At 38.6% G+C, this 27,323-nt stretch overlaps 1 long non-coding RNA gene and 1 pseudogene across 4 annotated transcripts in view; both read right to left on the bottom strand.

Annotated features, from left to right (window-relative positions):
• LOC107034178 (uncharacterized) overlaps positions 1–27,323 on the bottom strand; it is a 561,724-nt gene that overhangs the window by 531,428 nt on the left and 2,973 nt on the right. The gene's annotated exons all lie outside the window — the stretch shown is intronic.
• LOC140696585 (small ribosomal subunit protein uS12-like) lies at positions 23,480–24,079 on the bottom strand (annotated as a pseudogene).

The raw sequence follows: 27,323 nt of genomic DNA, 5'->3' as shown, positions 1-27,323 counted from the left end.
TAAGAGATGATGAGAAATAAATTATCTTTATGTCAATGCATGACTGAAGTAGAATAGAAAAGTTGGCCAAGATAATCTAAGACACATAGAAACTGTATGAGCCCAGTTGGTAAAATCATAAACTCAGGTGTCTAATTCACTGAGTATTAAGATCAAGACTAGGAAGACTGTTGATGTAGAGCCAAAGTTATTGAAAACCTAGTACATTACCCTGGAGACCCATACATGATATGCAAAAGATAGCAGACATCTGGAAGACAGGAGGGCAAAACAAAGATGGCAGAGACATCTCTAAGCCACTGGTTTGTGCAAGAGATCTTGTTGCCTCTTTATTCTCAAAGAATAAATGAGTTAGGAGACTATAGGAATATGCCTGGGTGGGTTTGGTGTGAAACCTGCCATTGTACTTTGTGAGGGCTGGACTTATCACCTCAGAAGTGTGAAGACAGGTGTGAAAAACATCCCCCCTTATGACCCCCATTTCTTCTAATAGGGGTTTTTAAAAAAAAACTTTATTCAGATAGCAAATGGATTCCCATAATTCTTATACCCCATGCCTATTCTTCACCTTCTTCAATAGAATTGTCCCAGACTCCTGGAATCAGGCGTGTGGTGTTACAATAAGTTCCAGGAGATACGGGGTTAACTACATTACATACTTTCATTTCACTTTGCTACAGTTCCTATGCTTGAAAACACAGGTTTGAAGCATCTATTTCATAAGAAGATGGTCCTGAAATGTTTGACAGCATGAGGGATATTTGTCCTCTTCAAAGGAACCATGGTGCTGGAATTATCACCACTGGCACAGGACAGAAGACACACTGTTACTGCTCTCACAACCAGAACCAGATACAACCAAGGACCATGCGAGATGTTGCAAATGAAAGCATTTTGTAAATTGTCATGCAATATGAAAATATAAGACGTGATTCTCATGTTTTACTCAGTCATGAGGAAATGGTACTGGTTATCCATGAGTAGAATCCCTACAGATTTTTCATTCCTTAAGGCTGGATCACAAATGTGTCATCACAACCAAAGCGAGTTTTCAACAATCTAAGGAAGTACTAGTGCTGAGAAGAATGGTGACTTAACATAGGCAACACCAAATTGACCATAATAGTTTCACTTCAGCACAAGATATTTGACATTCAATAGCACTGGAAAAGGTAAAGGGCGGTTTCTTCACGCCTTTTTATACTTGGTAAGTGATAGGTTCCACCCAATTAGAGTTCCAATTTATTTTAAATTACAGATTTTACAAAAAAAAAAAAAAAACAAACAAACAACCCTCACCTAAACCACTAACTCATGTATTTCTGTCAAACTTCAACCTCTTCTTTTAAAGTACAGAGGCTGATATACCCATTAAAACTGTCCCCTGGCATAATTTTTTCTCATAAATTTGTTTTATACCCTCTTCCCTACCCACAAAAAAATCCTTGCTTCTTGTTTTTTCCTCTCTCCTAATACCATCCACTCTCTGATTCTGTTCTTTCTAAGTTCATATACATACAGATCTCCATTTTGACAGAAAATATACTGTTCAGTATTTTAAGCTTTCCATCCTCCATCATATTTAAAAATACTTTCTTCTCAACTTCCTTGGGTCAGTAAAGTGAGAATATTAAAAAAAAACACATCACAACATATTTATAAAGTAAAAACAATATTTAGTATATTTGGCTTTGTTTTAACTAATGTGCTAAACATTTCTAAATGCCTGTCTTCCTTTATAAGTTGCCAACATCACATGAATTTTTTTCTAAAGTGAGCTTTTAAATGATAAGGAGCCAGTCTCCATCAAGCCTTTAGCACTGTAATTCTTTCACCCAGGAAGCTATTGTGTTGATGTTCCAACCACTGACACTGACATGTTGGAGAACCTTATTTAAATACAACAATTCAAGGGCATTTTCAAGTCTCAATTTACAAATACAATCAGATACATTGTGATAAGACCAATGCACACCATCTTGACTCTGTATCTGCTCACTAATTTGACAGAATAAAAGTGTTAATGCTAACTTTATTTTGAATTTGTTTATTAAACATTTTCTTTACCCTGGACAAAGAGACTTACTGTAGATATTAGTAAATACTTCTTCTTTTACTGTTAGAAATTGTTTTAAGAGACCATAGCTTTTGGAAGGAAATAAGCAATTCATACCCACTCCCAGTACATGTACGATGTTGTCATCTTTTCCAATTCATAACTACTGGAAGTCAAGTCTAAACTGGGCTTTAAAACAAAAGACAAGCCAGATTGCAGTGGTCAAGACAGTCAGATCAGCAAGGCTTCCTAAATGCACTGTCCTCCAGATCAGAATTAAAATACAAATTCCAAAGGACACTCTAGTCATCAAATCCAAAACCTATTGAGAATAAAGGGACAAAAACAAGATCAAAAACATAAAAACTCCACAGCTTTATTTAAGAAGTGTTATTTAAGCTATAAAGGATTTCCTGTTATCCTTGTTTTAATAATTTTATAGGATTCTTCTTGTTCTTAGGTTACTCTATATCCAAATAATCATGTATGTAAATGACTCAATACAACAGTGGATGCCACTGATAATGTAAACATTATTGTTTATCCAGAAGCATTTATGTTCATGCAAAAATGGCATTAAAAGCTTGTGGTCAGATCAAAAAACCACAACTGTAATTGTTTATTTATATAGCTCACCATTGCTCTGTAGTGTAAGTTTACATTTTTTTTTAAATTTCTAAACATTGCTGAGTTAGTCTTAGAAGAGTGAAAAATTCATCTTTCGCCTAAATGATTAAAGACAAACAACACAGGTCTATGCATGCAGCAAGATGCTTTAATATGGAAATTATTTACTTTGTCCAGGCTGATAGTTTTCATTTTGATGCTGCCCTTGAAACTCCACGATAACAGGGCCATTCAGTGGAATTTCTGCATTTTTCTCTTTCGTTCAGGACAGCTGGTTTCTTTCCTCTCTAAGCAGAAAGCTAAAGTATATTTATCACTCTAACAGTGACTCAAAACAAACAGGAAGTCTTCATCAGCCAGCTCCTGGGCATAGCTGATATTAGGTACTGGCAGAAAGGAAACAGAGACTTCATTCTGTGGGAGTCCGACAGAATGTACATGCAGATGCAGGCGATAACAAAGTTAGGGATGCTCCAAATGACCACCGTGTTCTCCCGAGATTAAGTGCTTTTGCCATGCCCGCCAGTTCTCAGAGTCTGCGAAAATTCCTCAGGAGTTTTCCTTTCCATTGCAGTTTGAAAGAGTAGTCTGAACTGGATACCACGAGCCTGAGAATCCTTGTGAACCTATGCGCCAAAGGAAACCTGGGAGGGAGCTATTCTGGGAGATTTGGCTTTGATCTGGTTGCTAGGAAAAAGCCCTGCTTTTGTCTGGAAGTATTCTGAATGGCTCCTTCAGTCAGAAGGAGGCCTGCAGGTCACTGTCTGAATTAAGTGAAGAGGATTTTTTTTTAATGCTAAAAATGAAGTTGTTGCTGTGTGCCATAATAAAGCTGGAGAGAGAATGAACTACGGTGCTGAGTGATGGCAATGGCTCTTTGCTACAACTTAAACTCCAAGGTATACTGTGAAAATCACTGAAGCGTGCTTGCAGATCAAATGTATGCAAATATTCCTCAGTGGCACATATGTTCCTAGAGACCTTCGCCTTCACCTTCTTTTCAAATAAAACCTGTTTCAGATTCAAAGCCCACTTTGTTTTTATTAATAAAAATGTTCACTATCAATTTTTTTACCTAATAAACAAAAAGGTTAAATAGTCACACCTAGCTTTTTGCAGCGAAGCCAAACTCAGAATGGATTAGACTGCAAACTACTGCTACTGTTTCCAAAGTTATTAGGCAATACACTTTTGGGGGGTCCTTGAAATATTCTTTGTATTTGTCGACTAATCTCCTTGTTCATGATAATGTTTATACCTCTGTATAAGGACTTTACAGCCATTACCTAATCTTCACAGATCCTGGATAGGTAGAAAGGGAGCAAATCTAATCTTCGCTCTACGTGTGAGGAAACAGAGATGCAGGGAGGTTGAGGACCAAGTTCTCACTTCCAGGAGCACTGCAAAAATGATGGGGGGGCGTAGGCTTTGTTTATCCAAGAATGGGGCTGGATTCGTCACCTAGTCACTCATGTGTTCACCAATCTCCTTTAAGACAAGCATTTCTATAATGACTGCCCTGAATCTCCATACAACCTGTTGGGAAAATATGCAGCAAACCAGCCCAAGGGAGGATCAGACCCGGACCTTGGTACTACTGGCATCTGATGCCAGTGAACTGGGCCAGACTGAAAGCCTAACCAGCTCAAAGCAGATGGGACTGATCCGAAAAGTTCCATTCTTCCCCTTCTAAATAATTCTGGAATAAAAAAAGGAGGGGTGTTATTCACAAAGCTACCTAGTTTTGTTCACTCTCAAGTTTGAAACATATTTTACACTCCAAGCAAATCCTAAATTGTGAGATATAAATAGAAAAATAAGACAGTTAAGAGATAAACTACATGAATAAAAATGTAAGGACAGTAAGAAAAAAAAATGAGAGAAGTGTACAGGGACAGGGACCTTCAGGAACTCAGCATCATTGCAGAGATAGAGTGGTTCTTCACCTGTGTTTGTACCTGTAGATCTAGGTGGTAAAGGGTAAAGAGAACGAAAGGTTAAAAATGAAAGGATCATCTTCAAAATAATGTTACATATTCTCTCTCTCTCTCGCTCTCGCTCTCTCTCAGCTTTATTGAAGTGTAACAGATAACCTCTCTTAAAGAAAGTAGGGACCCTTATTCCTCAAAAAAGTTAAAAGAAAAATAAATGCAAGACTATTGGAGCATTAACCAGATACAACCTGTATTAACCAGGTGGATGGAGGATTCACCCAAGAAAAAGCTGGGGAAACACCTATTATATCAGAACACCTTCTAGCGGTTTCAGAAGCAGGAAGGCAGCCTGGCCTATCTTTTGGAATGCAAATTTCTCTGCAGAACACCAGGCAAAAAACTCAGGAAGCCTAAACCAGACATCCATGCTAAAAGACAAAACAGAAGCATTTTCAGGGCCATGTATCCTTTCTCAGTCTACCTGTTTACCATTGTAGTCTACAAATCGTATATCTGTGAACACTACAAACATCCTTAATCCATCTCCAAAAGCCACAAAGGTGATCCTGGTTTTAGCATCAAATTAATGGATCCTGAACACTCTCAGTTCAGGACTACTAGTATGTTAGGCTCAACTCTGAATGTGGAAAGAGACCAAACTGTTTTCCTGGATCCATGAAATGGCAATAGGCTAGCCGTACCAATTAGACCACACAATGGCTCCTCAGCCATTGCCTAAGACCCCCTTCTGAGTGGGACCCAAACCCTGGAGCTTGCCCTACCCTTACATATTCATCACTGCCATGTACAAATGTTCCAGGAATCCGATAGAACTTAGCATTAATTTCTCAGAAAGTTGCCATGGCTAGAGCTAAGCAAAAGCCAAAAATGAATTAGGTAAATATAGTAAGTTCAGGCACAAATTCAGTAGGTGAATTTATTTGCAAATTACTCTCTTGGTCCTTCTCATTTAAGATTCTCTTTAGGGAGACATAGAAGAGAACTTCATCATTCTTAAAGTAGAGGAAAGCAGTATTTGATTTCAATATGTGGTGCATAGACAATCATATAAAAAATACTTAATAAAAGATTCCCTTTTTGAAGTTATTATGCATTTATGCAGGATTATTGATTTCCGTAATGAGAATTTTATTGTTAGTATTGGGTTGATGTGAGACAATTTTTTTCCTGGAGATTTCTCTATCATTTAATTGAGTCACCTTATTTCTTCTGCCCCAATACACAACTGTTCCTGTTATTCTTTGAATTAATTTGTATAAAAGCCTTCTGCAAAAGCCATCTTTCTGGATCCACAACCTCCTCTCTGCACATTTGTTAACACATTACATTATACTAAAGTGAATCCACCCACTAGAAATTAGAAAATCTATCCTGGTTTTAATATTTTCTGAAGGCTTACAAAATGCTAATCATTAAAGCAGTGATTCCCAGCGCCAGTTTTGTGATAGTCTGGGGTGTCTCCAATTACCTCATAGATCTTGAAAAAGCAAAATTCCAAAAATTTTTCAGAAGAAAATTAATTATAGTTTTATTTAATTTGAAATATAAATATTTGCCGTTGGAGGTAGAGAGTGTGTCACAGTGGGACTTAGTGGGCTAGAACACTGTGGAAAAAAAAAAAACAAGCAACAATAGCCCATTGAAACTCCTCAAAGCTCAAAATCATTATGCTTTCCTGGAGAAAAAAAGAAAGAAATGCTATTCTTATTCCTAGGAACTCAAATTCTAACACACACCTTATGAGAGGCGCAAAAAGGAACCAGGACAAAACCCATTCCAGGACATTTCCTCCAAAAAGAATACAAATAAGGTGTGTCACATATTTTCATGAATAAGATAAACATGATAATATCTAATAATATCATTGCACTATTATATGTGCCTAAATTGCAGTTGTACTAAGAAATGAGAAAATCTCTGGAATAGGACCAGGATTGCTTTTTAATTGTCCGTTAGAAAACACAAAGAATAAAATTGCCTGCAATGATTTCCTTTTGAGATCATTCACCTTATTTTTAAAATACAAAAATCAAAAGCATATTGAGACGCATGGTGAGGCTGAGCAGTAAAACTGAAGCGAAGCGTCTCCTTTCTCAGCTCAGGAGCAGCAGCTACAGCAAGCCCACAGTGCCAGCTTGAGACTGGCAAGGCGACTCGCACCGCACAAAGCAAACCCTTAACTTCTCAGCTCCAGGCTGATTCCATGGAGGGCACCTCTCTCTCTCTCTCTCTCTCTCTCCCTCTCTCCCCCCTCACCTTTCCTTCTCTTCTTCAGAACTGAGGTCTGTTTAAGGATGTTCTTTCATGATGTGAGATGCCTCCCGAGCCAATAAAAAACAATGACAATTTTATTTTCACATGAAGATTCCACTCCCAAGGCCATATTCCATGAGTGAATGGCTTGTAGGACACACCGCTAATAATGAACGCCACCAACTGTGCCAACACAAGTGTGAGAAAAGCCCGGGGAAGCTAAGGCTGGCCGAAGGAATTCTCCCATACCTGCACCGGCTGACTCCTTCCAGGAAAGCTGTTGAGACTGCTGGCTTATTTACTTGCTTATCTGCCAGGAAGGTATTCCTTTTTAAAAAGTAAAAATAAACAGCTCCTACAAACCTCTTCCTTGTCCTGAAATCACTCTCTCTACGAGAAAATAAATTCATTAACTTCATCTGTTAAGACACTGGAGAAGTATACTGAATAAAACGTACTGGTTTTTGTTGAAGGAGTGATCCTGTACTGACTAGGAAAGAAACTGTGAACAAGGAGGTCATTTCCCATTCAAATTCAAATGTCACCATGAAACAGTGTCAAAAAATCAAACACATCAGGAGTGATTGCACATGTCACAAACTCATCTCATCTGACCTCCCCAACACGTACTGTGAGTGTTACTGTCACTGAATTGTCTGGATTCCAAAGAGCATTCTGGCTGAGCTCTCACCCACCCTATGGATTAGCTAAGACCCTTTTTTTTTCTTTTAAATCTCAAACTTGTTTTCCCCTGCAACACAAAAGGCTTTTAGTCCACCTACCCACCATCAGTAAGCTGGTATGCAAAGAAAACAACTTGGTTAACTGTTGAAAACAGAACATAATTTTTTAAAAAATCCACATGATTTATTCCACAATTTAATTCATTTATTGGATAAAACATAAGCTCTACCCATTATTCAAGCCATCCTCACTCCCATTCTTTTCATTCATTGTTCATCAATTTAACAAATATTTATTGAGCAACTACTATATTCAAAGCACTTTCCTAGGCACTGAGTTTGCAGCACTGGCTAAGACAAAGCAAGTCCTGTCCTCTGGAGCCAAAATTCTCCTGGAGAGAGTGGCCTAGTTCTCAACAAACAAGGGAAGAAAACAGTCATGGACATAATCGTTCAGCTCGGCTGTCCAAGGAAGAGCTCTCTAAGGCTAGGATATTTTCTTAGCTGACTTTCTGCTGGAAGAAAAAAACAGTCAAAAAGAAAAAGAAAAAATATCCTACTGTGAGAATGACCTTGGTGAATCCAAGAGACAGAAAGGAGGTGGGAAGGCTGAAGCACAATGAAAAGCAAAATAGGGTAAGCCTGGAAATTTAAGGGGGTAGGAGGTTGGAAAATGTTCTAAATGCAGTGGGCAGCCTTTGGAGGGTATTAAACAAGGAAGTGACTTGATCTGATTGAGGCTTTCGAACAGCAGAGTGTTAGCTCCCTGGGGAGTCTAATGAAGGGTCAAAGCAGGGAAGATTCAGGATATATTTTAGAGAGAGAGGAAGAAAAGCAATCAAAAATTACTGTCATGTTTTTACTTGAACAGCTGGGTGGATGGTAAGCGAGTAACTGAGATGGAGACAACTGGGAGGAATATTTCCATTCCCCCTTTTTTAGGTGTGAGAGGTAGAAATTTACCTATTCAACCTTGTCCCTCAGCAGTCCTTAAAAGCATGAAAAATGGACGTCTATCAGCTTTCCTCATTTTCCTCATGTTCTAGTGTTCTATTTAAATCACAGTATTCTAGGTTGCTGGCATGCTTTTCTACTCCACTCCTATCAACTTCAAATAATTGTTTAAAACCCAGTTCCTCTAAGAAGGCTTTGCTGATGAAACTCTCCTCATAATGATTACCCCTTAATTAACATCCATTCTTTCAGTTTTTATTATGAAGCTGTTACTCTATTTTATTCTTAGGTCCTATTGGATTTAGACCAGATTCCCTGGCCTTCCTTCCCTTTTTCAGCCCACAGCTGCCCCGCCTCCCAACTGCATCCCTTGTGTATTCTCAACGCCCCACCGAGCTCTACGCTACTCAAGCCGGAGCTCTGCCCTCTCCATAACTGTCTTCTAACTTGCATTCCCTCTCTGTAGTTCCACCTGCCTCACAATCCAGCCGATTCTTTAAGACTCAGACCAGGAGATCGCTTTTCAAAGAAACATCTCTGACCCCTCCCCAGTCAGAGGTGATTTCGCTCTCCCCATCCCCTAGGAGGCAGTGGAGTATAATGGCTGACGATTCCAGCTCTGGGGTCGGACTCGGCTCACAGGCCCACTGCTATGTCCTAGCTGTGTGCCTTTGGGTAACTTACTAGTATGTATAGTTATCTACCGCTGCATCTGGAAAGTCTATGTGGGGTGGGGGAAGTCAGAGTACCTGTAACTCACAAAGTGGTCCTGAGGATTGAGATGACACACCTAAAACATGTCACGTAGGCTGAAACACAGTCAGGACTCTTCAATGTTAGGTTTCCTTTGTTGTTGCTATTTTCATTTCGGTGTTCTTCAACTCTGTTATGAAAAACAACAGTCCACTCTGTGTGGTTGCCTTTGACCCACTAGATGAAAAGCTCTCTGAGGATATAATGTGCCTTCTTTATCTCTATATTTAGTAGATATTTTATGAATATTTAGTGATGGATAAAGGCAGAACATAAAGTAAACAATTTGAAAGATCTTCATTTATTTTGACCAAATAGATTGATTCTTTTCAAAGTAGAAATATTAACCTTTCTTTTCTTATTTTAAAATTCAATATTGCCCAGTATGCACATATACTGTGGTAGTATATGTATATACACACACTATATATGCTCTGTAGATACAGTATGCAATCTACATTTTAATTTGTTTTGAATTTTCTGAATTAACAAACTCTTGAACACTCAATACAAGTAATGCATATATCAAATGAAATTCACCAGTGGTGCCATTGTTAAAAAGGAAAACCGTCTCTTCAATCCTAAATGTAAGGAATTGCCACAGTGGGGCATCCTTCCAGCTCACAAAAACCTTCAGGCCTCTTAAGACCCGGCATTAGGCAGGAGGTTCCGGTAGTGACATGTGCCCTCTCACCAACAATCCATTAATATGTATTGGACAAAGCACAGATGCAGCACACCGTGCTGTGTGTTCTGTACACATTTTCTAAGTGGGAAGGCACTATCTTTGCTCTCTTACATGTCAAGAAAGACAAAGCTCATTACCACAATAAATTTTTTTTAAAAAATTCTCTATAGGTTTGTAAATAGTTGGTATCTCATCTTACAGAAGAAGGAAAACCTCCAATGAACAGGTGGAACTTCACAGGCTTTGAGATTTGAAAAGGACAGAGTCTAGTGGAGAAATAAAGGGAAAGAATTTGGATTTGAAACTCAATCAAGGGTCAGTGGTAGCTTACTTTCTTTTTAACGAAGGACAACATGCTAAAATAGGGATAAACTAGATTAAAAGATAAACCTGGAGTCTTTGCATCTTTCTTCACAAAGTACCACTTAAGCTTAGCCAGGATTTCCTATAGATTCTGGAAAACACAATGTTATTATATTCTTTGTTCCTAGATTATCTTATATCCAAATACTTACAGGTGTAAATTATACAACCTTGCCTAAAAAAAAATGTCATTTTTCCCTAGTGATGAGCTGGTATCAAAACTCCAGAATAATTCTGCCTTAATATAATCTATTGTAGTTTACCCTGGTTCACTTGCATTTTTCTCTCTTTCCTCACCTTTAGGTCCTCCATTTCTTCTTCTGTTCTTTTCCTTTCTTCTTCTGAACTTTCCAACATTCGTGAATAATTTGATCAACCCTTCCAGCTAACAGTCTCTGTCTTCAGCCACTAGTCAACAGCTATATTCTATCCCACAGATTGAGTTATTTAACTGCACAAGTTCTTGTCTCCAACACACACTCTTCCTTTCTCAGTTGAGTTATAACACATACTTTTCCCATCAACCTCTAAAAAAAAGTAACAAAGACTCCATTCTTACACACAAACTCAAGAATCTAGGAGAATTTCTAATGTAGCATCCATTTAAACTCTCAATATTTTCATGTCACAATCTAACTGTCTATGGCATATCCTGAATTCTGATTAAAAAAAAAAAACTTGTCCAATTCTATCTGTAAAATTCATCTCCCTTGATGTCTGATTGACAAATTACTTAAAATACACTCAAATTGAAACAAGTGGAAATAAAAGCCACCAAGATAACCATTGTCTGCTCTGGTTTCTTAATTTCTACATATTCCTTTGTACCTTCACTGCACATCTTATAGACCCTCCATGGACTACACATTTGAAGCAAATGAAATTTTGGCCTATGTCTTTCTGCCTCAGACATTATTTCTCTGCTTAGCGCCTCATAGTTATTTTTCCATTACCATGTAGGTTAACTAAATGGCAAAATCCATAATCTCAAATTCAAAACTATTCAGCTCTATCTGAAAGTAAAGGACTGCTCCTAATTTTGCATCTGGTATTTACTCCTCAAAATAGTTGTAAGAATTTAATCAGTCTTACATCTCCTGTTTGTTTGTTTGTTTGATCTCCTTCCTCAATAAAACAACATACATCAAAATCAAGGACATTTACTTTAATTTATGAAAATTGGTCTTTATCACTGCGTTGTCTTTTTGCCTACTGAAAAATTGAAACTTGGAGAATTATGAGGGAGAGAGGGCTCTGGAAGCAAAGACATTATTTGATACATAATAACATTGTAATAAAAGAGCTCTTTCCTCCCATGCTTCAAGACTGACTCAGAGTTTAGGAAATGAAGTGCAATTACTTTTTAAAGTGGGAATTTAAGTAGAAAGTTTTAAAGTTTAGCTCCTTTATTTTTAAGTAGTAAGCTCCCACAAGGGTGGAGTTTGGGCCACTGAATCCCCATGCCTAGAACAGTGCCTGCCACATGGTAGGGGTTAGCTCAACAAATAAATGTTAAATGAATGAGCTGCTTTACCAAAGAAATGTTGAAACTTGTTTACTAGCTGTCAAATGTAGGTTCCTTCATGCATAAAATAGCATCAGCTGTGTAATTTGCCCCTACTTCCTCCTTTTGCAGAAAGCCAACAAAAGAACTGTAACTTTTTACCTAAGGATCAAAGGTGTCAACCTATTGGCTCATGCTCCTTTAAAGTCTTGGATAAGAGTCTCTGGTTATTTTTAGATAATTTCTTTTGTTTCAAGCTTGAAAAGAAGTATTAACAAAGATCAAAAAATAAATCACTGATTCAGAGCAGGAAAGTGCATATTAAGAAGTTCAAAATGTAGCATGTAGAGGCTGTGAGCTAACCTTCCCAGAATACAAGTCAGATCTAGCTTCAGATACAAAAGTACTATATTGGTCCCACATGGGACCCATCAGCACGAAAGGAATAAAGAGAACTTGAAGAGCTGAAAGTCTGAAAAGGAAAGAGAAAAACAGTTAACAATTAAGAAATTACAGAGTGACCCATGCATTCTCAATACTTAAAACAATAAGCCAAAAAGGTAGGAAAATGCAACCAAATTATAGCAATGGCTAACTCTAGATGGTGGGGTGATGAGTGAGTTTAACTTCTCCCATAATTTTCAGTATTTTCAAACATTCTGCAATAAGTATGTAAGATTAGTGTAGTCAAAAGGAAAATAATGCACATAGTTTTTAAACCAAGAAAAAAGCCAAGGGTAAAATCATGTGATATGTGAAGAAAAAGTAAAGGATTCAGATTATAGCTGGCCCTGCGTATCTATGGGTTTTGCATCCACGGATAGGAGGGCCAACTGTATTCATTGTACTGTGCATTTTACATAAGGGACATGAGCACTCTCAGGGTTTGGTATAAGGATGGCAGGGTTTCTGGAAACAATCCCCGGCAGATACCAAGGGATGACTATATATAGCCAAATAAGATAAAGCACATTGGTCACTTAACAGTCTTTATTTTTCAAAGCAACCATTAACCTAACTCTACTGCAGAGCACACATAATGAATTTATTTCTTGTTAAAATAATGAGTATATATACATATATATTTATATATATATAAACACACACATACATATACCAAATATACACATACATACATATTATAAATACTTACAGGGAGTAAGGCCCTTAGAGAAATGGCAAAAGCATGCAAACTGTGTGAAAAAAAGAAAAAGCATCTATATAATTAGCGTATCACTTAAGGCAGCAACTCTTATACAGTGATGAGATGTGAAGATGAAGAGCATGCACAAGGCAAAGAGCATGCCCTCCCACGGGGACATCAAGGATGGACAAGGAGACGTGTTTAAAGTAAAGGCTGAAATAGAATGCCTACTGTACCACAATCAAGGCATACCCATGGAAGTGTCAAACGTGTGCGCACACTTTCTGGAGCAGAAAAATGTTTGAGAATTCCTAGCCTACTATCTGCAAGGTGAAAGATTCTGAATAGCCCAAGACAACATGGGAACAGCAGTTTCACATGTTATGTCATTAGAAATGAAATGTCATGTCAAGAAGAAAGAAAAGAGCCCAAATTAAGATCAGGTTGTCTCACAAAGCTGACTAGAAGTTTTCCTGCTATCTGTGCATCTTGATCCAAAATTATCTGGTGGAATACAACCCCAACCTAGTAATCTCCTTGTCCCATTCTGTGGTCACAGTGTTGTATTATTTTAACAAAGCTGCCATTTGTATCAAGTTTCTCTCTTTCCAGTTGTCACAAATAGTAATCAGAAATCAACAGTATCCACATAACAAAAGGTGGCCTCTCTCTAGAATCATAATTGTACCATAAAGAGGAGTATCAAGAAAACAGGCTTTTACTCAGAGTTATTTCTACCAGCAGAAATATCAGGAATGTTAGCAGGTTCCAAGATTAACTGGAGAGACACATGGAGAGTAAGGGTTTTCCAGGCTCTTGAAACCATATTGTAGCTGTCTCCCTTTGACCTGACGGCAATGATCATTGATCATGTACATCTAGGATTAGCATGTTTTGGGTCAATTCCAACTTTCACACTGGGTCTGAACAAAGCGGGTAGAAAACACAACCAAACCTAAATCTTCCACTCAAGACAGCAGCCCCTTCCAAGCTCACAAGTTTCTTCAGGCAGGGCTACAACTGGAAATACAGGCAAAAGAAGCATTCCACAAGAAATTCAACTGGCTTCATTCTTCAAAGAGGACGAGTGAGGATTTACCCAGCACCTACTATGTGCTGACAACTGTATGAAACACTTTACTTCCACTATTTCTTTGGGTTCCTGAGGCTGTCCAGTTCTTGCTACTCTATCTAAAGTTAAACCCAGGGGAACTCAAAGGTCCTTGGATGTTTCCCACCAGTGGTAGCCAGAGAGGTATCTAGAATACGTCTAAGAATATCCTAGTCCCAATTGCTCCAAGAAGACAAAGGCTACATAGTGGGTGGGGAGGACTGGAAAATTGTTCTATTATGGAGGGTGCCACTACCTTGCATCACAACAAATTCTAATGGAGTTCCAAACCTGAATCATTCTCCTCAGGGTTATTGACTCACCAAGTTTGGCTTTATAATCTCACTCACTCGTTCGTTCTCTCTCTCTCTCTCTCTCTCTCTCTCTCTCTCAGTTTTGCTCTATGCCCTCATGAGACAGAAAGGGTGCACAGAGTGGTGAGAGGTGACAAAGATCAAAGGGCAGCATCCCCCTGCTTGTTCCAAGGTGTTAGCCTGGGACTATACTGTTACTCTCACTTCCACCCACAACCCTTTTATTTTCTGATGCATATTCAACCTTGACCAGAAAGCTTTCTCGATTCCCATGCCCTAGTCTCCATCCCATCTCCCTTTGCCAGTCCTGTCCCCTCTACCTCCACGTACGTACGTACACACACACACACACACATTCTCACAAACCTCCCTTTTGCTTTAAAGGGCGTCAAGGACTCATCAGAGAGAAAAGGAAACATTCAGACCTCACTGAGACCATACAGATGTACCCTAAGTCAGATTCTGAGTTGGTCTGGGGGCAGTTTCCATTTATTAGTTTTATTAGTTTCACAGTCACTCATCAATACCACACAAGAATCAATTTCAAATACCCTTTCCTGCAATGGAGTTTTGACAGCCCAAGTTTAGGACAGACACTATAATGAGATAGCACTTTTTCCTACATCACTTTTGTGAATACAGCATGTTGACAAGAGATTATCAAAGTAACTCTTGTTACCCGTTCCCCTTTGTTCTCTACATCGCAGACACCTGCATGATTCAGCTACAGGCAGTAGCATTTTGGTGTCAGCGGTGATTCACCCTTCGGGCGGTGAGCCACATGGGTACTGGAGAGGCCCCTCTTTAAAAGTCAGCGTTCCCTACCAAAAGTGTCCTTCCTATTCTGTACGGCTATTTAAAGCCACATAGGTCTCTCTTACATCCGTCTAAGTGGTAGGTTCTTCACTCTGTCCCTCTTCTGGTCTGTGCTGAAGAAATGTGAAGGGGAAAGCCTCAAAGGTGGGGAGTTATGAGTCTATGTGCAGCACCAAGGCAGCCATATCCTTCTGCTTTCCCCTGAAAATCAAGCATCACCTTATTGTTTCCTCACCAAGATTAACTCCTGCTTCCTGAAGAGTATTTCTGAGGTAGAAAGCAGAGGTGGTGAAAAAAAGGGGGAGCTGAAAAGTCCAATCTGTCAAGCTCCATTTTAGAAGAGAGGAAAACTGAAAAGTGAACGTATTTAACATGAGCCATTTCCTGCACTCAGGAGGGGAGAAAGCGCGCTGGTAGCTGTGCAAGAGGAGATCCGCACTGGTGTTATCTCTGACCTGCAGCTTAGCCCCAGTGTCTCAGCTGCCAAAAAGCTCCCATTCAACGTTGTGCTGAGTTCATCAATGCTCCACGTGTCAGGATCCTAACAGGAAAAAGCAGGACAGACCGTCTCTCCATTCAACCGCCTGGGGACCCCATGACAACTAAAATCCCCTCGCAGACCGTCCATATCAACCTTTGGCAGGTCAGAGCACGCAACCCCTTCAGAACCACAGGCTCAGGCCCACACCCTTTCCCCTTGTCAACATTGTCACTTTAAACAGAACATCGAGCCTTATCACGAAACCTGAAGTAAGTATGACAATTAAGATGGATTGCAAAGCCTGCTTGTGCTTCACAATTAACAATCACTTGGCAGCGAGTTCCACGCAACTGTTGGGGGGTATGGCAAGAACTTTATCCCTGCTTAGTGCTGCATTAGCATATTTAGTAGGCTGCAAGACATAATTCCTAAGATATGAACATATTTTTGTCTTTTTAAAAAATCTGCAATTAAGCTGTAACGTGTAGAAACTCTGCACCCAGCAATCAACATGCAAACACCAAGATGGAGCTGGCGGGTAGGAGGGCAAACGAGAAAAATGCTCCCCCAGCACTGATAACACCCTGAATCAGTAACTGCTTCCAGTGTCATGGGTTAGCTAGGAAACTGTGGCTCCTTCCTGTCTGTGACAAAATTTAGGGGGTGGCAGGTGTTGCCCCACCTCTGCTGGCATCAGGTGATTGCTCTGTAAGAGCACAGCTACATGCTTTAAACCCACATACGGAAAAAAAAAAAATCAGACCCCAACATGACCCTACTGGTTCCTTTGCAAACTATGCCTTTTTTACAGAAAGTACTTTTTGATTCTCAATCTCTGAGTAATAAGTGATGCTGATAAAAATCACATTTTTTTGACAAGTGTGAGGGCTCTTCCTCAAATTTTCCATTATTTTCCCTTACTTGCCACCCTGAAGAAAAAGGATGGGGGCATTGCGCCCTGACCAACGTTACCAAAAACACAAGACGGGGACCATCCGAAGCTTCTCCAGTGTGTTTACTGTATATGTTCGGCCCTAGAGTCCAAGTGAGCCCTGGGTGGGGGCTGAGGAGGGGAAGAAACATAGTCAGATCTTTCTGAGATAGCCAGGACTTTGTCTTTCTTGACATCTGGGTTGCAAGAAGGCAGGATATCCTGCCAAATGTATTACAGCTGTGCAACCCACCTTGTTACTTAAAACACTGCAGAAGCTAAGGAATGCAGGAGACACAGGTGGGTTTTCTGGGAAAGAAACCTCACCCTTTACCTCTTTTATAAAAGAAAACACACACACAGGCACACACACGCCCTCAGTTTAGGTGAGCAGCTCTCTGGTGGCATAAAAGCAAGCATATGAAAGTAACAAATGCAATTTAGTACACAAAGTCTTTCGTTAAAAAACCAGAAGAGTAGCAGATTAAAGCACCTGGCAGTCTTGGCCTGCCAAAAGAAAATCTAAGCTGTGACAAAACAAAACAGGTGTACAGGTATAAAACTTTTGCTTTCCAATAATGCCCCTCTCTTCACTGGAATGCTTTGACAGGTGCAGAAGTTCAAGTTACAGTGGGGAAGTGGCAAATAAATACACAGCATTAGCGTCTGACGTGCTTGCTGAGCACCGGGGATGTTAATAACTGGCAAGGTACACTAATCTCTGATTGCAACATTTGGTTTACCTTAATCTGGAGGGACAGCTGTATTAAAGAGGGAATTATACTAATCAGTTCAAGGCCCTTGCATATAAAACTTCCCATTAGGCTTAAAGTACACCAGCTTATGCTCATTCTCTAGGAGCCTTACATCTGGTTCTGAATAAGGCTGCCTCTCATTTGCAAGGTACAAACTGAAAACAAGGGGGAGGGGGGCTGACAGTTGCTGGAGGATGGGTGATAGAAGAGTAAGCTACTAATTCTTTGAAATTTTTAACAGCACAAAACTAGCTTCTAGGCATCTTAATACTAAAAGGGAAAAAGAAAAAAAAAGGCATGTGTTATCAACCCTAGGCCATTTTTTCCTGTTACCGGAGGTGACCAACATAAAATAAAATTGATGATGTCAGTCAAAAACAGCTAAGCACAAAGCTTGGCTTTGTTATCTTAAGTCAGAAGGTATGATAGGCCATGCCATATGGCTCTAATCCGCCTCTATCTCCCATCACCTAACAGGAAACCTTCGTGTAGCATGACCTTATTTGGCTGGTTCCAGGTTAGGGCTGCCCAAAGGGGATTTTTCTGTTTCTGCTATATCCAAAGGTTTATGTTGATTTTTTTCTGAGCCCTGCAAACTATAAATCCGACTGATTACTCTGCACTCTTTTGCTTGACTGAGCCTTTACAATCAGACATCCCCGTTAACAATAAGCTCCTAATGAATCAAACATCTATGGCATTAGTTTCACCTAGCTGCCTCTTTCCCATGCACTGTGCTGCTTTGTCAGACCTGGTTTGATGAGAAAAGCTAGTGACACTTGCTGCACCTATTGATAAACAATTCAGTAATGAGGGGCATAACAAAAATTACCTAAAACAACCTGATTAAAAATGACAGGCAAGGCTTACTCCATTGCCCTATAGTGAAGGTAACTCTGGTCCCGCGTTGGGGAAATAATGAGGTAAAATAAAATTTCCTTCTTTATCAAGCAGTTCACTTCTGAATGTGTGTTTATGAAGAGATTAAATTTTCTCCAGTGATGTTTTAAATTCTTTCAGGTTACGTGATTACCAACAATGCGAGGGACTCGTAGAATTCAGGAGGCTTGCCTTTCAACTTTCTGAGATGGACTTCCTGCTTGTTCTGCTTAAACTTTCTAAATAAGCAAACTAATGTTGAGATCTTCTCTTTCTTTCTTTCTTAAATGTGAATTTAGTCACTGAGAAACTCAGTCATACAAGGGCTAATCATTAGGTAAGTACAGTGTGGGGGAAAAAAGAGAGATTCTAAGATAACACAAAAAATTTTCACAATAAAGTAGAATAACACTTCATGGACAAAATTATCTTCCTAAAAGGAATAACTTAACCTTACTGTGGACATTGAAGTTTCTTTTATTGGGGTCACCCAGGGGACCTTTGCAACTTCGAAACAAGCTTATACCCAGGGGAGGCCAGGCTCTCATGAAAGCTTGATTCAAAGACAGAAATGTGTGGGTTTTGCAATTGTGTGGCAGCATGTTGGGAGGGTTTCCATCAGTGCACAGATGCACTTGAAAATCAAATATGGACATGGGGAATGTTTTTTGGAGATGGAAAATGAGTGCTGATGACATGTTTATACTTCGCAGATGGATCCAGTACAGAACCATTTTTTGTAAAGAAACAATATCCACCATTTGCTAAAAAATTTTTTTTAAACAGCTACAAAATGGTGGCACAAAAAGTGAATATTCCCATCATACATACTCCACCTGTTCCTTGGTCTTACAACTGTCTTCCATCCTGACTGTAATCAATGACTGTTGTAGTCTTATTTTTTCCTCAAATGTTATCCAAAAGAATATGAAAAAAGAAACACAATACACAAAGGCATTTGGAAGAGCAAAATGATTTGAAATTAATTTGCTACTTATGAAAAATTGGAAAATGACAAATGCTATTAAGTAACAAATGCCAATTTAACCCTGAAAAAAAAGCATTTTCTTATTGGCATATTTTCTCCCTAAATCTGATATCAAAGCAATTCTTGAATGTTTTCTATTTAGAGTCTAGAATGTCTCCTTTATCCCTTCTTTTGGCCCCACCTTGGATCCCTTTGGTATTTGAACCTCTGGAAAATGCAAATACTTAACACAGTATAAATAGTAGTTATTGCCTTATTACTGATACATTGTAGTGATAACTAGTGTATAGTTATAAATGTCAATTATGATAACATGGAAATGTACAATATGTATAGGATATGCATTTATAAGAAGATTATCTAAAACATTTAACTACCAAGGAACATTATTGATAGCACTGTAAATCTGCTCAATAAGAGATAGTAGAATAATCAACTCAACTTACTGCCACCATCAATAATATTAACTTGTCATTTCAGGTGTGAAATATTGATAAAAGTGACTCACCTCAAAGATGTAGAGATTGTAAAACAATAAAGAAGCTGTGGATGTGAAATATAAAAGCTAATAGTTGGATCATTTAAAATAAATTCTGAGCACATTTTCAGACTTAATGAATGAGTATTTTTAAGTGCTCCAAATAACATATGACATATTGAAATCAATTTTTTTTCTTAGTTTTGGTCAGACACATTAAGTTTTCCTGATTTTTTTTCCCTTCTTACTATCCATATTCAGAACCTACTGAATTCCACAGCTAACATTTAGTCAATCATATTTTTATTCTAAGAATTAGTCTGAGGTTAAGAATTAGAAATAGAATATGAATCCCAGCAAATGGTCAAACAGCCTGAGACTGAATAACAAAATCTTGAGAATATACATAAATCGACATGTTCTTTCAACCCTGTAGTTTCTGGCAGGGTACCAAACATAAATCTGCAGTTCTGCATTCTATGATTCTAACACCTTGTTATCATTCTGGAACTAACAAAAGCCTGTATACTCTTCTCTAAATAAAGCAAGTCTTCATTTTTATTTCTGGATTTTTGACACATGTGAATAAGGCCAAAACATTTTATAAGTTCTTAATTATATTTTGCCTATCCATTAAAAAAACAAAAGTTTTAGTCAGAGGCTTAATGGAGTTCAGTGTTCCACAGAAAATGTCAGTACTCCACCTAAATTAAACTTATTAAACTTTGGAACAGTCAAGAAGAAAATGAAAGTGTATCCTCCCAATTTTAGTACTCAGTATGAAGTTATGTTCTTAATCATCATTCAACAAATGCATAGAACATAAAGATCTGTGGGAAAAAATTAAAGAAAATTTGTTTCAATTTCTTCATTTAAAATATTAGGAAAAGGAGGTCCAAGAGGCAATATGACTATTCAGTTTCACAGAACTCGAATATGCCTGGAAATCATGTTTTCTGAGGCTTGATTTATTCCACCAAACCATTCTGTTTGCAAATTTTGAAATATTTAGGTATAATGGACTAATTTTATGTTTTTAGTGATTTACTCTCTAAGTACTATACTAAGTAGTATATTATATAACAATACAGTGTTTATAGAATATTACATTTAGAGAATACAGGAATAATAAAATAAAAATTAATAAACTAGATTGTACCAGTGCCTAAATTGTGTGCATATAAAGTCAGCACCTGCTTAAGGTCACTGTTAGTTGATAAGTTAATTATGTGATAATACAGTCAGGTCCCCACTGATGAGTAGAAGTTATGTAAGTATGCTGTTCGGCAAAGAACAGCTTAAATATAGAGAGCTGGTACCTTTGGTCCCTGCCTACCTTTCTAGGAGAGAGATCCAGGGACAGAACACTCACTCTGTAATCCTGATCATGCCACTTATCATTCATATAAGGAAAAACTAGAGAGCTTTTCTACATTAAAGTCAACCTTGACTTGCAAGGTAGTCCAAAGGACAAACTTTTAAAGCTTGAAGTATATGATAGTCCACTATTATCTTTCAGATATCCTTCTAAATAGAGAGAACAGTGAATGTTCCCAAGTAAAGTCATTCTTATTTCACACAGTAGAAGCTATTTTCCTGAGCCCCAGATTTAAATGTGAGAAAACATGGCTATCTTACAAACGTGATGGGCTAATTCCCAGAGCGATCTCAGGTATCTGTATAGCAGCTTGTGGAAATCCATGGCTTGTTACCTCTAGCCCTAATTTCTGATGGTAACACCACCTCTGCCAACAATTATAGGTGACACATGTATGAGAAGAAAATGTTTCTTTCTTCTCTGAAAGGGTATGGGTTCATCAGACTCTTTGTCTTTCCAGACCCCAAGAGTTCTGATTCAAATAGTGTCTCACATTAGTACAAAGTGGGGAATGCTTACATCAATGAGAGTTAAAAGTCACAGATGTCTGTCTAATGATGATACCGAATGCTTCTTAGTTCACATATACAACTTTATAATTTGAGGTATTTATCCAAAATCTTCAAGCTGGTTGAGTGCTCTTAACCAAATAAAAGCTTAAATATAGGGACACTGAATATCAGGTATCGTTTTAGGCATTTTTGAAGAAAAATGCCCTGGACGTTCCTAAATTTGGTCTAAGAAATATTCTGGATGGAGTCTGTACCCACTGTTAGCATTAATTTTGTAAAGGTGTATGTAAGTCTAATTCTCCTAACTGGGTCAGTTGGGTACTTTATGTTTACCCATATATTAGCTGCACTGATTCATGTATCCTAATCCTAATTAGAATTCAGACATGGTAATTGGTATGTAACTAAATATATAATAATCATATTCTTCTCTGTTATTTACATTTTAAATTGTCCATTAAAATTCAGCCAATCAAAATAACTTAATTTTTCAGGCAAGAAGTTTGGTTCTCATGCAAAAAGAACCTTAAAAGTATCTCTAAAAATCAATCAATCTTTTGAGTAGAATTTTAGACATTTATACATATGTTGAAGTTCCTTTGGATTGTATTGAATTTATCTTAAGGCATTTCCATCCAACATGTTGAATGGCAAAATATTAGACTTCTTTTTACAGTCTTGAAATCCAATAGACAAAATTTATTTTTGCTTATTACATAGCTCCCATTGCTGAACATGTAAAAGACTGAGTTACATTTTGATGTAATGTTTCTTTGGTGTAGCTAATTCCGCCAGTGGTGAAGGCACTGGGACTACAATAGTTTCTGCCTCCTCTCTTGAGGGGGCTGCCAGTTTTTACAGTTGCCATAAGAAACCAACAGAAATCAGCAAAGAACTATCTCATCTTTTGCATATGCTCATCTTTATTACTGTTCAAAATTAACACCCTCCTGAAGGTTTTAGAAACTGCCATAGAGTCCCGAACTGCATGGAAATTCAGAGAGAATTTGAAGTTCTGTCAATAAAAAGTCAGGGTAACCCATTTGCATGGGTAACTCCTACCTCTACACCAAGGGATGCAATAGGATAAAGATGCTGGGTTTACAGAATTGATCCCAAACTGTAGTCAGTTTCTAAGGAGTTCAAAACTCTAATATTTATTAAATATATTATTTTGTCAAGATAGGTAGACAATGAAGACTTGTAATGGGTCCTCATTCCCCTCTAAGTAAGTTGTTAAAAAGAGGTTACTAACTCTCCCACCCTTTTCCAAGTGGAGAATAGATGTTCTGTGGCTTTTCTGGGTAGCCGCTCCCTGTCTCCATGAAAGTCATGTTACTACACGTAAGCTTTGCACACTAGCACTTCCAGACCTCTAATTATGTGCCTACTATAACATCAGATGGAATGTTTCTACTTCCCTTTGCCTCCAAGAGTTTTAAATTAACTGAAGTCACCATATTTCACTGAGAACCATGTTACAGCATTTTTCTAAACACTTGGTCTTAAATCATGTGACACTACTAGGACTTTATTTTTTCAAGTAACAAATCATTTTAAAAGACGCTAAAGTCAACTGTTTAATAAGGTGGATCACTAAGAATTTGGGTTCATTGAAGTCAATTTAAACCATATTCTACAATACTCCAATTAACTCATCCGATGCACATTTTTCAAGTCCTACCATGTGTAAGGCTCTGTAAACCAAAACAGACACAGGTTTATAGAGCTCCAGACCTCATGATGGAAGCAGCACTTCAGAATTTTTACTCAATTATAAGTCGATATAGGAAGCTTTTATGAGGTTTTTTTTGGCATATGAAAATTTATTACTACCATGTTTTTAACATCAAAACTCATGATCTCAGTCTTTCCTTCTCTCCTTCATAGAAGGCCAAAAGAGAAAAACTGGCAACTTTGACAACCTTAAAGCGAACTCCAGGAATGTCACCAACAGCATGACTTTTGTGACCAAATCCAGCAACCAGAATTTCATCATTTTCCTCAGTAAAATTTAAGCAACCATCACTGGGTACAAAGACTTCAATTTTTTTCCCATTCTTCTTGATCAGCTGGAATAGCAAAATTTGGCTATTTGCCTTCAACCCTTATTTTTTTCCAGGACAATTTCCTTCACATGAAAAGAATCTCCAAAAGGGTTGGCCTTCAGGGCTGTGCCCAAGTGGGCTTTCTTGGATTGTTTGTCATGCAATTCTGATCTCATCAGTGGCCCCATAGCTTCCTAATAGTACAAAGACCACAACACTTGCTCATCCTGCTAGTAGCAAAGGCCTGAGCAAAAGAGCAGAAACTTTTTTTTAAAGATTTTGCCTAATTTGATATAAACCAATACTCTCACCTCTACTTCCTACTCAATTATTCCTTTAGCCACTCATATTGGTATATGATAACAAAATTTTAATTTCTAAGAGCCTTATATGGTGAGCTCTATAGTATAGTGGTTAAAATGACAGGCTTCGGAGATGGCAGCGTAGGAAGATCCTGAACTCACTTCTTCCCACAGACACACTGAATCTGCAACTATATATGGAAAAATACCCTCTGACAAAGACTTGCAAACTAGCTGAATAGTTCCTTCACAATAAGTGATAAAAGGGCCACATGAAGATGGGTAGGAGAGGCAGAAACCAGTCTCACCAAAAGCTCCAGGCCCAACTTGGCGACCCACGGTCAGGAGGGAGCCCACAAACCTGGAGCAAGGAGTCCATGCCCCAGCCCAGGTACCCAGATCACTGGGACCTGCAAACCTGCAACAGAGGGATGAGCTCCCTGAATGCCTGGCTTTGAAAACCAAGGCTGTAGGAAACTGAGATATTTCTCCTAAAGGGCTCACACATGGAATCACTCACCCCGGGGACCAGCACAAAAGCAACAGTTTGAAAAGTGCCTAGACTGAATATGAAGGAGATTCATTTGCTAATCATAAAGCCTCTACAGTGGAGCAGAGGCCTGCTGGGACTCTCTCAGGGATGAAGGCACTGGCAGGTATGGTTTTTGTGCTTTCCCTCCACCTTGAATAGTGCCAGCAGGCACACCCTGACCCTGTGCTCTCTAGCAGCCCTGCAAAAGCTGGCAGGTACACCTGGTCCTGTGCTCTACCACTAATTCGCTAAAGCCAGTGGGCACACACAGTTCGCACAAGAGACGCTCCTTGATCTCCTGGCTTTGGTGGCCAGGGGGTATTGCATTCCTGGGTCCCACAGGACTCTCAGGAACAATCAGTGAAACAGTTTTTGGCAGGCTACTACCCCCAGGGCACTGCACAGATAGCTGACTGAAACGCATCCTCAGCTTTTCTGTAAAAAAGGCCTAGTCACTTGTCCTGGAGCTTCAGCCTGCGGGCAGGCTTCAGGTGTGCCATGCATCTAGAGGCTACAGAGGTGCTCTCAGGAAACGGAGGCTGGGGAACACCATCTCTGTGCTCCTCCTCTGCCTCCCTACATCTCCCTGGTACCTCCCAGAAGAGCTTATACCCTTGTCTGAATTCCTGATTTTTGCAAGTGTTGCCCAGGGGACGCCAGATCACACAGACTAGAGGCCAGCAGGATTTACAATTGCAATCCCACAGAAGTGTGTATATTAGCATCCTTTAAAAGCTGCTGCCTGACGGTCTGGCTTCCAATCAGCCTGAAACTCGGTGCTCACTGACAACCCTCTTTTTGGAACACTGACAGGTCTTGATACACCTTCATCAACTGGGACCTACCAGGAACAATCAGGCTGCTTAAACAATCACAAAGGTTCGAGAGACAACCAAGAGCTAGGGCAAGGTTGAAAGATAAGTTTCATCTCCTCCACAAGGCCACTCCTTCAAGACTGGGAGAGACAGCTGTTTTACCTAATACATAGAAATACACCAGAGTCAAGCAAAATGAGGAAACAGGAATGCTTCAAATGAAAGAACAAGACAAAACCTAATAAGGAAAAAACTTAATGAAGTGGAGATAAGTCATTTATTTGATAAAGAGTTTACAGGTCATACCCAATAATCCTGCTCCTGGGCATATATCCAGAAGGAACCCTACTTCAAAATAATACCTGCACCCCAATGTTCATAGAAGCACTATTTGCTATAGCCAAGACATGGAAACAGCCTAAATGTCTATCAACAGATGACTGGATAAAGAAGATGTGGTATATTTATACAATGGAATACTATTCAGCCATAAAAAACAACAACGTAACGCCATTTGTAGCAACATGGATGTTCCTGCAGAATGTCATTCTAAGTGAAGTAAGCCAGAAAGAGAAAGAAAAATACCATATGAGATCACTCATATGTGGAATCTAAAAAAAAGAAAAAAAAGGAGCATAAATACAAAACAGAAACAGACTCATCAATAGACAGAATACAAACTTGTGGTTGCCAAGGAGGAGGAGGATGGGAAGGGAAAGACTGGGAGTTCAAAATTTGTAGATACTGACAGGCATATGTAAAACAGATAAACAAGATTATACTGTATAGCACAGGGAAATATATACAAGATCTTGTGGTAGCTCACAGCGAAAAAGAATGTGACAATGAATATATGTATGTTCATGTATAACTGAAAAATTGTGCTCTACTGGAAATTGACACATTGTAAACTGACTATGACTCAATTAAAAAAAAAGAGTTTACAGGTCATAAAAAGGCTCACAAAATGGGAGAAGAATGGATGAACACAGTGAGAACTTCAACAAAGATACAGAAAGTATAAGAAAGTACCAAATAGAAGCCACAGAGTTGAAGAATACAATAACTGACCTGAAAACTACACTAGAGAAGTTCAAGCTCAGACCAGATGAAACAACAGAAAGGATTGGTGACCTGGAAGACCAGACAGTGGAACTGACTCCACAGAGCAGCAAAAAGAAAAAAAGAATTTCGAAAAGTGAAGATATCATAAGGCACCTGTGATGAAATAACATTTACATTATAGGTGTCCAAGAAGAAGAAGAGAGAAGAGGGTATTTGAAGAAATAATGGCAGAAAACATCCCTAACCTAGGGAAGAAAACTGACATCCAGATCCAGGAGGCACAGAGAGTTCCAAAATAGATGAACCTAGAAGTATCCATATCAAGACACATTACAATCAAAATGTCAAAAGTTAAAGATAAAAAGAGAATATTAAAAGCAGCAAGAGAAAAAAAAATGTTCCATAACAAGGGCACCCCCATAAGATTATCAGAAGATTTTTCAGCAGAAAGTTTGCAGGCCAGAAGGGAGTGACATAGTATATTCAAAATGCTGAAAGGGAAAAAATTCCAACCAAGAACGATCTACACAGTCAGGTTATCATGTAGAACTGAAGAAGAGATAAAGAATTTCCCAGACAAGCAAAAGCTAAAGGAGTTTGTCACCACTGAATTGGCCTTATGAGAAATGCTAAAGGGACTTCTTTAAGCTGAAAAATAAAAGGCATTGATTATTAACAAGAAAACATAAGAAAGTGTATATCTTACTAGTAAAGGTAAATTATCATAAAGGTAGTGGATTAATCAGTTAAAAAGCTAGTATGAAGGTTAAAAGACATGTGTAGTAAAAACAAATAAATAACCATAACTACAATAATCAATTAAGGGATACACAAAATTAAAAAACTGTAAAATGTAACATCAAAAACATTAAATGTGGAGAGGATTAGTAAAAATGTTGAGTTTTAGATTTTGTTCAAACTTAAATTGTTACCAACTT

This window comes from Vicugna pacos, chromosome 5 (genome assembly GCF_048564905.1).
Source record: "Vicugna pacos chromosome 5, VicPac4, whole genome shotgun sequence".
Taxonomy (NCBI): domain Eukaryota; kingdom Metazoa; phylum Chordata; class Mammalia; order Artiodactyla; family Camelidae; genus Vicugna; species Vicugna pacos.
This window is presented reverse-complemented; position numbering and strand designations above follow the sequence as displayed.